This window comes from Suricata suricatta, chromosome 1, assembly GCF_006229205.1.
Source record: "Suricata suricatta isolate VVHF042 chromosome 1, meerkat_22Aug2017_6uvM2_HiC, whole genome shotgun sequence".
Classification (NCBI taxonomy): Eukaryota; Metazoa; Chordata; class Mammalia; order Carnivora; family Herpestidae; genus Suricata; species Suricata suricatta.
Genome location: NC_043700.1, coordinates 69,696,650 through 69,708,766, shown reverse-complemented (window position 1 = coordinate 69,708,766; position 12,117 = coordinate 69,696,650). Strand labels below are relative to the sequence as shown.

The 12,117-nt window shown below is 40.9% G+C and overlaps 1 long non-coding RNA gene across 2 annotated transcripts in view; it reads right to left on the bottom strand.

Annotated features, from left to right (window-relative positions):
* The window catches only part of LOC115303765, a 19,664-nt gene extending 7,615 nt beyond the window's left edge, over nucleotides 1-12,049 (bottom strand). The window contains exons 1-5 of one of the 2 annotated variants that reach the window (XR_003914239.1): nucleotides 11,918-12,049; nucleotides 11,574-11,749; nucleotides 8,196-8,356; nucleotides 4,952-5,059; nucleotides 2,665-2,708 (exon numbers count right to left, since the gene is read on the bottom strand). This is a non-coding gene — a long non-coding RNA (uncharacterized LOC115303765). The remainder of the gene's footprint in view (nucleotides 1-2,664; nucleotides 2,709-4,951; nucleotides 5,060-8,195; nucleotides 8,357-11,573; nucleotides 11,750-11,917) is intronic. The other variant, XR_003914249.1, reaches the window with a different exon arrangement.
* Between the last annotated feature and the right edge of the window lie 68 nt (nucleotides 12,050-12,117).

The window sequence follows — 12,117 nt, the reverse complement described above, 5'->3', positions numbered from 1 at the left end:
AAAAAAAAAAAAGATTAATACTATAAAAATCATTGAGCCAATTGTGGCCGATTTTGGTGTTTTCAGACTGTTTCACTAATTCACAACATGATCAGTTTACTTAGTACTGGCTTATAGATTACCAAAAATCTGGAAAGAGCCAAAGTGGTTAAATGGTCAAGATAAAATCACAGTTTCAAATAGAAAAAAGATTATGATTTTACCAACTCTTCTTCAAAATCCGAACTATAAGAATCTATGAAATTATTGATTTGAGATTATAGTTAAAAAATACACTGGTAATTTTGCAATCTTTTTTTGGTTGTTGTTATTTTGCTCTGTTTTGTTTTTCAGAGTCAAGCCCTTGTCTCCAGGGCAAGTATTTATAAAGCAGCTCTCAGTCGGCAAAGCACTTTTACACACGTTATTTCGTCTAACCCTCTCGGCCTCTTACCTTTTTGTTCTAAGATAGCATCTGGGCTTCTTCAGAGGTGATCTGAAGTATCTTGGTCTTACTAAGTGGGCAACAGTCTTGCCTTCATTGCCTCACCTTCCTCTGACAGCTAGAGACTGTCTTAGCCATTTCCTGCTCAGAACCCTGCTCTCTTTGAGCCACTGGCCTGTGTACCAGCTTCTTGCTTCAGGGACCTCTTTAAGTTATCTGCTTACTCAAAATGCAGAGGAAAATCCAGTTGTTGGTCCCCTTTCCCATTTAGGTAACCCAACACCGGCTGCCCCGGGCCCACCTGCTTTACGGTCTTCCTATTAAACCATGCACAAGTTTTCTCCTCACAACTAAAAATTTAAAGTCATTCAATAAAAAAATGCATACACAAACTAGTTATGATCATGGCTTCTCGTGGGCTCTTCGGTTTGTGTTTAAATTGAAAAAGCTCATCCTTGACCCTGGCACTTATATCCCTTCCTAGTAGAGCTGCGACCTCCTTACTCTTTCATGAACCCCCATTCTGCCCACACGAGACACTGTCTTCTACCCCTTCCTGCTTTCATTGCCTAGAAATCCCTTCTTTTCCAACCTGATGTATGTGTGCTTTTTTCTCTTTCCGGTGTTTGAAAAATCCATTTATGTACTTTTTATTGTACCAAATCTATCATAGTCATCTTTGCCATTTCCACATTTTTGGATTTATTTGGACTGTTTCCATTTTGGAGCCATTAAATAACATTGCTATAAGTATCTTACAAAATATTCTTTATTTAAAATTATTTCCCCAAAATAAATTTCAAAGGCTATGGTAATTTTTATGGCTCTTATTCTGTTTTTGGGCTGCCTTTAAGAAAAAGTACCAACTCATCCTGTCCCTGGCAATGTAAAAAGTTGGCTTCTTTGAATCTTGCCCAAACTGGGTTTTATAATGATTTGTTTCTTTGTGGGTTTTGGGGGGGGGGGGGAGGGGTGTTTACTGTTGTTAATTTAATCATCATAAAATGATTTTGCAGAGTTATCTTAATTTGCACTGAGGCTAATCTATCAATATGAGATTTCAGGACCAAGGTAATTTTTAATATATAACAAAAATAATTTCCAACGGGAATGGGATTGGTCCTTCCTTCACATCTATTGTGCCGACTCAAAAGAATTTGCCTATAAGTTGGCAGGGGAAAACCTCTTGATTGCTATTTACCAAAATAGCTGCCACTGCCATTAGCGTAGATGCTTTTTTCTTCATACCCAGGTGATTGCCAACGTCTCTTAACCAATTTAGTAACCTCCAACACTCCAAGTAATTGACCTACAACTTCCAGTTTAATGTGCCGCTTATGGAGGAAACTGCATATGTGTTCTGTACCTTTCTAAAGCATGTAAGTATATACCGCAGAAGAGCACGGAGCCAGCTAGGTCCGGAACCTCAGTCTCGCGAGTTCTGGACAGTGTTCTTCCACCTCTCGCTACTTTCTGGGGATCCAGACCTCTCGAAGAGCAGCGGCTGAGGCTGGAGGTTTTCCACGCAGCCTTCTGGCTGCAGTCGTGGTGGCCACTGGTTGAGGTTCAGGCACCAGCTGTTTGTGATTCTGCCCCTTTGCCTCCTGCCGGCTGGAGTCCTCGGACTTCATGGCTGCACTCCAGTTGAGGATGTTTCTACTGTTACCTCCAAGCTATTGTTGGCAGCTGACGAGCCTCAGGTTGCATCCCGTGCCTCTGTTTGCCTCCTGCTTGGGTTCTCTTTCTGAGCCATAGGGCCTGCTGTCCTGTACAGGCTGCTGTGACCAGCCAGGGGCGTGGGAGGGTTGTGCTTTGCACGGAACGAATTCACTACACTAGTGGAGGGCCTCCGTGATCATGTGTCTGCAGCTTCTTTCCTGAGCCAGGTGCACAGGGAGCCTCCATTTAGCATGATGCAGAGTCAGACGTCGTGCACTCTGTGCAAGTCATTTTTCAATGATGCAGCAGGTATTCAAGTCCTTCCGGGTATACTTTATTCTCTTCTTCAAACACACACACGAACACTGAATGTAGTCTGTGATGCAGCAAAACGTCGTGGTTACTAGCACACAAGTGCACACTCTGGAGCTAGACAGCCTGGTTTGAATTCTGGCTCTACCGCTTAGCTCTGTGACCTTCAGGCGTTACTTCACCTCTGCCTGTGTCAGTGTTTGCTCCTATTATTATTATTTCTTGAAAAGGCAGGGAGATTATACAAACATAAACAGATCAGAACTTACCCGAGATGTTTCTTTTTCAATTAGCAGTCGGCTTTACTTTGTAGCTGGAGGAAAAGTAAGGAAGCCCTATATTGGCTCAGGAGCCTGGAATTTAAACATGTGTCTATTTTTTAAAAATATTTTTTATTTATTTATGAGAGACAGAGAGAGGCAGCATGAGCAGGGGAGGGTCAGAGAGAGAAGGACACACAGAATCCGAAGCAGGCTCCAGGCTCTGAGCTGGCTGTCAGCAGAGCCTGACGTGGGGCTAGAACCCACGGACTGTGAGATCATGACCTGAGCCGAAGCCGGATGCTTAACCAACTGAGCCACCCAGGTGCCCCTAAACATGTGTTTAAATGGAAGAACTGAAATGGGGGCATTTTCACAATATGAGGGCTTTCGTTTCATACTGTCCTGGTAGTAAAGGTAACGGGGCAGAAGACTTCTATGGGCCATTGCCTAAGCTTCTTTCTTGGGTGCCCATCCTGACTCAGGCTTTACCTTCTTCCGGTTCTCATTTTGTTTCTCTTAATATAGGAAACAAGAGCAATAACAAAACATTATATAGCATTTACTGTGTGCCAGGCACTACTCTCCAGGCTCAGAGAGACTCATTTCTCTGCCACAATTTATGAGGTAGATGATTATCATCTGTGTTTTACAAAAGAGAAATTAAGGCACAGAGAGGTTAAGTAACTTACTGCAGACCATATAGGACATTAGATTCTACTGACTGTATGCTTTGCTAAGTGGCCCTACGCTGGCAAGTCAGGTGTGCACTAAGGAAGGAACAGATCCCCCTTTACTACTTCTTCTCCATGACATCTGGCTCCCTGCTGCTGACTGGGCAACTTTTTATTTGAACTTTAAATGCCAAACTTAACATGATTGTAATCTGAAAGCACGCAGGTTCAGGAAGCTGTGAAGTTGCTTTACTCAGTGGATTTTGCAGTAGTAAGAAGTGATGACCAAAGACATTCAGGCTTCTTGTTTCCAAGCTAGCAGGTTTGGACAGAAAATCATATAATGTTAGACATGGAAAGGGCCTTAAAGATCATACTGTTTTATGGCTTCATTTTACAGGTAAGAAAACAGATGCAGGGAGGTGAAGTGCTTTGTTCAAAGTTGTGAAGCATATTTTCCAAAACTGCAGTTGAAATGCTCAGGTGAGTGAGTCATATAAGTATTGTTGAAAACCTACTACCATTAAGATTCTATCTAACTGTGGAAAGTAGTATATGGTATTAGTTTGGGGAACTTCTTCAGCCAACATGGGTTCATATAACTTAATTCATATAACATATCAAGATTACCTTGCCTAGATAGACTCATTTCCATGACTTGGGAATGCCATTGAATGTAAGTTCTGTGACTAGAAGTTGGCTATTTGCTACTGACATCCTCTTAACAATTTGTTAGATTTTTGGTGCCATGATGGCCTTTTCTTTCAGTGTCTCCAATTTCAGTGTATTTTGCATACATTTCTTAATGCTCACCAATAGTACAAAAGTGATCATAATTACCCTCCCAATCACTTGAAGGTATAAACATAGTATTGCTCTGGTGGTCAAGGGCACAGGTTCCAAAAATGGACGCCTGGGCTTAAATTTCAGTTTTGTACCTTTAGTGGTTTGTGACCATGGACAACTAAATTATACCTTACCTATCTGTGCCTCAATTTCTCCATCTGTAAAACAGGGATAATAATAATACCCACTTCATAGGGTTGTTAGAAGGATTAAATGACTTGATATATGCGAAGGACTTAGGATAGGGCTTGGCATGTCATAAGCACTATATGAGGGTTATCTCTTATTATTTCTAGAAAAGGAAGTTGAGTTACAAGGAATCACTTCAGACTGTGAAATGATTTGAAAAAGTACTTACTGTTTCTGCTTCCCAGATTAAGGGGTGGCCTGGCTTTATAGCTTAGGTGGGACCTTAAAAAATATTTTTCCAAGATAACCCATCAAGAAATTGACTCAGTTTACAGAATTGTGTTCCTTGCCAAACTTCTGAAGTCTACTCTTATATCTTTTCAAAAACAACAAGAAAGAAAAAAGTGAGCAAGGAAGAGAAAACAAATCATACTCATTGGACTTCCCAACTAGATTTTAATAAGTATAAATAATTAAATAAGTTAATACAGCCACTATTTTAGAAGTTTATACGGATAACACTCCCAAATAGACTATAAGCAAGTATGTAAGTACAAAAGTCAGAAGGATAAGAACTACAAAAGTGTGGAGACTCAAAAGTAAAATGGCAGGTTTTACTGGATTTCATATTGATCTTAATTTATTACCTGGAGGATATATAGGTGAGGTATGTTCTGTATCTATATGTAGCAATAGTAATTTATTCTTGACTACAGTTGCACGTTTGTAGATTGTTCTAACTTTCCTACAAGAATCTGAAAATAAGAAGTAGAATTAAAACATGAAAAAAATGGAAGCTTCAAAGTGGGTTCTTGCTCCTTCATATTTAGAGACAGTATGGTACAATGGAATTAGAGTCCAATTTTAACTCTGCATTAACAATTTACTTCTCTCAATCTCAGTGTTTAACATGTAAAATGGGGTCAATAAGACTAGTCATGTTGTGTTTTTACATAAGACATGCATGTAAAATCAGTGCCCAGTGACTGTTTGTTCTCCCTTCTTCTTAGACATAAGAGATGACATTTTGGAAAAAGGTCGTCCATCCAGGAGGACACAGAACAGGCATGGCTTTGGCCATCCATCCGTGCCTTCTCACTGCGGGCATCCTTGTGAGCCAGAGCGCGGCTTGGTCAATCACAGAGCTGATGTCAGTCCCTACCCCTACCCCAACCATACTTAGCAGCCCTATGTAAACGATGAGAAGGAGCCAGATGTGTGCCAATCAGACAAAGAGCTTCCCACATGGAGGAAATAGCAAGTGTGAAGGCCCTGAGATGGGGGTCAAGTCTGGTGGGCGTGGGGAACACAAAGGCCCCTGGGCTGAAGAACAGCTATCAAGGGGAAGACTGATAGAAGGTGCGATCAGAAAGGTGGGGAGGAGCCAGATCTCACTTCCCTGCAGGATAAGGGTAGGAGTTTGGATTTTATTCTAAGTTTCTAGGAAACCACTGGATGGATTTGTACATAATCTGAATTCTGTGGGTTTTTTTTTTTAATTTTTATGACTCCTGAGAGCATTTTCCATTTGTTAGATGGAATGCTGCCCGATGAATTCTGTTTTTAAAAGATAATTTTGGCTGTTGTAAAACCAGATGTAGGGGTGAGAGTGGAAGCAGAGAAACCAGCAGAAGACACCTGGAGGAGTCCATGTGAGGGATGATGCACTCTTACGTCAGTGTGGTGGTTCAGAAAGGATAAGCATGGGGAATGTTCTAGATAGATTTAAAGAGTATAAAGGAAATATGGATTAAGGGTGACCTTTTAGCTTGAGGAACTGGGTAGAGGGTACTGCAACGTACTCGCAGTTAGGGGGACTGGGGATGTGCAGGTTTGGATATGTAGAAGCAAGTAGGACATGTTAGGTTTGAGAGGCTTATTCAGCATTCAGGTGCAGATGACAAATAGGCAGCTGGGAATATGAACGTGAACTTCAGGTTAAGGCTAAAATGATAACTTGGGACTCATTAGCTTTTAGATATTAAAGATTTGGGGCTGGATGAGTCTATCCAGAAGGAGAAAGTATGAAGAGCACCCAGGACCAAGCCCTGGAGTATTCTTACTTTTAGAGGTTGAACAGAGAGGGAAGAGGCTGCAAAGCAGACTGAGGAGGGGAAAATCCTCTGAGTTAGCACTCAGAGCTGTATGTCACACGTGTCACGGGTGCCATTCACATAGACTTAATGTGATGTATCTGGTGATGGCACTGTCCTTTGGAGAATAAACTAGTATGCTAAGTGACAAGCAGAGTTTCTCTGGAGGCATCAGATTTTTTTTTTTTTTACTTTTGTTGCTTTTATTTATTTTCCTAATTTGATAGAAAATGATGCATGATAGTAAAATGCACCTGTAAAATAAACCACCTGCTAGTTTGCAATTTTTCCCTTGTTAAGTGAGCATTCTTTTAATACCTTTGCAACTGGTTATTGATAATGACTGTTTACTTTCATTTCAGTTTTGGTTGACTTTTTTCACTTGGAATTGTTTTTAGCTGTAAGTAACAGACTTGCTTGACTATAGCAAGAAGGGGCCACTTTTGCTTACTGAACACGTTACCTAAAGGCAGATAATCTAAGAGCACCTGAGTGGCTCAGTTGGTTGAGTGTCTGACTTTGGCTCAGGTCATGATCTCATGGTTTGTGAGTTTGAGTCCCACACAGGGCTCTGTGCTGTCAGCATGGAGCCCACTTTAGATCTTCTTTCCCTCTATCTGCCCTTCCTCACTTGGATGCTCTCTCTCAGAAATATATAAATCTTTAAAAAAAATAAATGAAAGCGGATAATCTGGCAATTCCATAATTCCATCAAGGCTCCAGACTTCCATCTTTCCCATCCATTATCCTTAATGGGTAGCTTTCTTCCTCAGGCTTGTCTGATGGCTGCAAACATCTGGGCATTACATCTGTAGTCCAGGAGGAAGAGGACACAGAGTAAAAGGCCTGTACTAGCTGAGTCTATTCTTTTTCATCATGAAAGCAATAGCTTTCTTCAGAGCCGTGTTAGTAGAGGTCTGTATGTGTCTCATTGATCAGAACTAAGCCAAGTCACAGTGTAGACTGAGAAGGTAACTACTTTTTTTGTTTTTCACCTTTGTATCATATTTACTATCATTTAATCATATTAAATATTTAGCATGACCACATCCAAGGCATCCTGTATGAATCACAGTCTAGCCCATCTTTTAAAGTTTTGTCTTTAATATCTTAAAAATTCATTTTTTAATTAAAAACTTTATCATTTTTACTTTGATTTATATACCATGAAATGTATCCTTTTCATTGTACAGTCTCATGAGTTTTGAAAAAAATAGATGACTATTTTTAACTGTGAATACTGATGCTTGGTATTTTCATAATGGAGAAGGACCATTGTTTAACACCACAGAGTCGTTTGAGAAAGGAGAGAACCTTTATCCAGTGCACCTAATCGAGGTTTCCTGAATGACATGAAATGGAATAAAGTTAGTGTATGCTGGGATCCCTTAACTCAAGGGGACAATGTGCATCTTAAGAGTACCTGACCAGAACCACTGGGTTCCTGCTTTCCTCAAGAGCCATCCCTCTGGACATTGCCTCCCAGGGAAGATGAGGCTAGGATCCTAGCAATGATGGCAGTGGTTGTTTGATGCAACCCTTGGTTTTGTGGTCATGGTTGGGGTGAAGCCCAAATGAATAGACAGCAAACACCTGTTACACGTACACTTTCATTAAGCATTCCCATTTCCAGCATGTCTGTGTGATAAAGGATCAGGGATAATGAATAGGTAATTCAAATAACTGAGTATCAGTATCAAATTTACCATATTCAGGAAAGGTCTGGCATATCCCCACAATGTGCACGCATGATAATATCATTACTAGCATTTATTGAGCACGTACACCAGATGCTTACCACATAGCATCTCATTCAGTCTTCACAACCAACTGTGTGACCTAGTGTGTTGAATCTTCTTTAGACTGGAGACAGGGGATTTGGACTTAATGCTTCACTGGCAATTTTATGTAGAATGTGTTGAGACGTAACTCACATTTACAGACTTGCTTGGTTTTCATCTATACTCATTAAGGAAAAAAAAAAACAGGGTTAAGTAAGTCAAAAGCATGGTCAACATCTTGTATAGTTTCTTGTATATTTTAAAATAAGTGTAGACTTAATCAATCTTGTGTGTGTGTGTGTCTTAAGTTTATTTAATTAATTTTTTAGTAATATCTACACCCAAGATGGGGCTTGAACTCACAATGCCAAATCAAGAGTTGCATGCTCTTCTGACTCAGTTAGCCAGGTGCTCCTAAGGGTTTGTGTGTGTTATTTTTTTAAGTTTATTTATTTTGAGAAAGAGAGAGTGCAAGTGGGGGAGGGGCAGAGAGAGAGGGAGAATCTCAAGCAGGCTCTATGCAGTCAGTGCAGAGTCTGATGAGGGTCTCGAACTCATGAAACCACAAGATCATGACCTGAGCAGAAATCAGGAGTCAGATGCTCAACTGACTGAGCCACTCAGGTGCCCCGTAGGTAAGGTGTGTGTGTGTGTGTGTGTGTGTGTGTGTGTGTGTGTTTAAATCAAATTATGTGGGGGCGCCTGGGTGGCTCAGTTGGTTAAGCCTCCGACTTCGGCTCAGGTCAGATCTCATGTTCGTGGGTTCGAGCCCCGCGTCGGGCTCTGTGCTGACAGCCAGCTCAGAGCCTGGAGCCTGCTTCCAGTTCTGTGTCTCCTTCTCTCTCTGCCCCTCCCCCTCTCATGCTCTGTCTCTCTCAGTATCAAAAATAAATAAAACATTAAAAAAATTAAAAAAAAAATCAACTTATGTGGATCTAACTTAAAATTGACAAACTCTCCCAATGTTTATAGCAGCACTATTAATAATAGCTAGATTATGGTAAGGGCCTAAATATCCATCGACTGATGAATGAATAAAGAAGAATGAATAATATTCCACACAATGGAATATTACTTTGCAATCAAAAAGAATAAAATCTTGCCATTTTACACAACACGGATAGAACTAGAATATATTATGCTAAGGAAAATAAGTCAGAGAAAAACAAATATATGACTTTACTCTTATGTGGAATTTAAGAAATAAAACATGAACATAGGGAAAGGGAAGGGAAAATAAGATAAAAATAAAGAGTGAGGCAAGCCATAAAAGACTCTTAAATACAGAAAGCAAACTGAGGGTTGCTCCAGGGGGTGTCAGGTGGGGGGATGGGCTAAAGGGGTAATGGGTGTAGGGGGGCACTTGTGATGAACACTGGGTATTGTATGTAAATGATTAATCACTAAATTCTACTCCTGAAACCATTATTACCTATATGTTAACTAACTTGGATTTAATTAAAGAAAAAAATTTTTTTAAGTTTTGGGGATTTAATATTTAACATGGTGACTAGAGTTTATAATACTCGACTGTATATTTGAAATCTGTCAGGAAAGTAGATCTGCACACACACAAAGGTAACTATGTGGGGTGATGGGTGCATATGTACTTGATAGCGGTAATCACTTTGCAATGCATAATTAAATCATCACATTGTACACTTTAAAAAAGTGATAAACTCCAGTAAGCTATCTTCTCAGTGCCTCTTCCATGCTTAGTTTTGTGTATATAATTTGCGTGTTGAGTTAATTCATGTTTCCATTAATTTTTTTATGTTGACATTATTTACACATACTTCTCCATAACTTTGCTACTGTAACTTGGATATTTCTTATCCTTTCTGGGCTTTAGTTTCTCCTTCTGTAAAATGATGCAACTGGGCTATTATTTAATAATAGTCAAAATTTTCCAGCTCTAATATTCTGTGACAAAAGAATATTTATTACCTACAGACAAATGATGGCATCAATGACACAGGAGTCTTCTTTGGAGAATAAGTTTACTTCAAAACATGGATGCTACTTAATGGGCCATAGCTTTCCTGTTGTTCATGAGTCAGCATGAAAAATACCTCCAGAGAAGGCTAAGTAGGTCAGATTTATCTAAGAAGACAGCTGTGTAATCCTGTATCCCTCTCCAACCCCATGGCACTCCAGATACATGCTTCTGCCTTTTTTAACAACAGTCAAACAGCATTACCCACTTTGTAAAGTCCACAAGATCACAACCTGAAAATCAAGCTGGCCTTCAAAAAGTTTCAGTACCAGAACAAAATAGAGCTGTTGTTTTATAATGGCCCACAGCAATTTTCCTCTCTCTTTTAAGTCATTTTCCTTGATTCTGTGATACTGGTTAGTTGGGAAAGACTTTTAGTAAAAAAAGTAAGCTAGTTTAAAAATTAGTAATAAGAAAAAATAGTAAAAAAGTTTGTACCAAGACTTTTTATTAAACTTGTTTCATGAAACCTGTTAGGTCATCAATGTTTGCCTGCTTTCCTTTCTAAGTCATGAGAGGACTTAAAAATACATATTGTAAACAAATAGGCCAATAACAGAACATTCATTAAAAAAACAAACTTCGAAGGTGCAGTTACTGTCTCCTTGTGTTACGCCAAGTATTTTTTGACAGAAGACAGCCCCTTAACTCGGTAGGAGAACCTTCAGAGCTGAAGAGGCAAATACAAACATAGAGAAGTAAAACGAAGGGAAAAAAAAAAAAAGACACATCCTAGGATGGGACTTGAGATCCTTGCTGCAGAAAGGGAGATGCTGGCAGGAAACACAGGAAAAAGACAAGGAACTGAGAAAATGGAGGTCTTGAAATTGGACAGTGCAAAGTGACTCTTTCCTTGGGAGAACAGGATCCATGATTGATTTATTTAGTCCTTTGACATCTGTCCTGCTATTTTGACCACTGCTCTTCCATTGTCTAGACTGTAAGGCACCAGAAACAATTAAATAGAGGATCAATGTAAACAGACAGGTGTGGCCCCAGTCACTTCTCCTCTTTATTCTACACTGCTCCTATTTTCTGAATTTCATATAGACTGCTCTGGAAGCAGCAGACTAGTTTAAAAACACCTTAAGACTGCCAATACTTCCAGTTTATGCAAAACGATTTCTGAATATACTTTTGTGATCTCGTTGGCTAAGGCATGATATTAAACTTAAGTGATCTCAGATATTAGACATACTTTTTGGTTATAGGCATCAAATAATGGGGCTAGAAAATACACTTTCAGGTATTCTGTATAGTACCCAGTTGATGTTAGAAACAGGCTACCGACCACGTCTTCCACCTCAACCATGTTTCCGAAGAGGCTGGCTGAATTTTGCAGTATGAATCCTATGGGGAGTATTTGCAGGGTCTTTGCAGTAGGAAGAGGCTTCCCCACCTGTCACAACCTGGGCCGTCTCCTTCGACGCTGCCAAGCGCACCACCGCCACGCCTCGCTGAGGTCAGCCTCTCGGGTCTTGGAAGAGCTCTTTCTTTTCTAAATTACAGACTTTGCAGCCACCGGATATCCTCGCTGCATAACTGGCAGTAGCCATGTGGCTGCACTAGCGTTTCCTGACAACCACGGCATTATTTCCACTAATATCCTGTCTGAGGCCTCTGGCCCGGCGACTCCCCACTCCCACTCCCCAAACCCGCCGCCCCTCCCTCCGGGGTAAAAACCCGACTATGCCAGCGCGCCCGAACAAAGAAGAAACCACCCGAAACTTCCTCAAATCGCACTTGGCGACAGTGGCCTGGTAGTCTCTCCCGACAGCTCTAAGCGACCCCGTCACAGCCGCAGACGGTGCCTGGGGACCGCCGATTTGGGAAGGACGCCGCAGGGCGCTGCGGGGCGGGCCCGCAGCGGTGTGGTCCGCGCCCGGGCGGGGCGCCCTGGGCCGCAGCGTTTGCATTGTCCACGTTCCCCCGCGCCCCGCCGC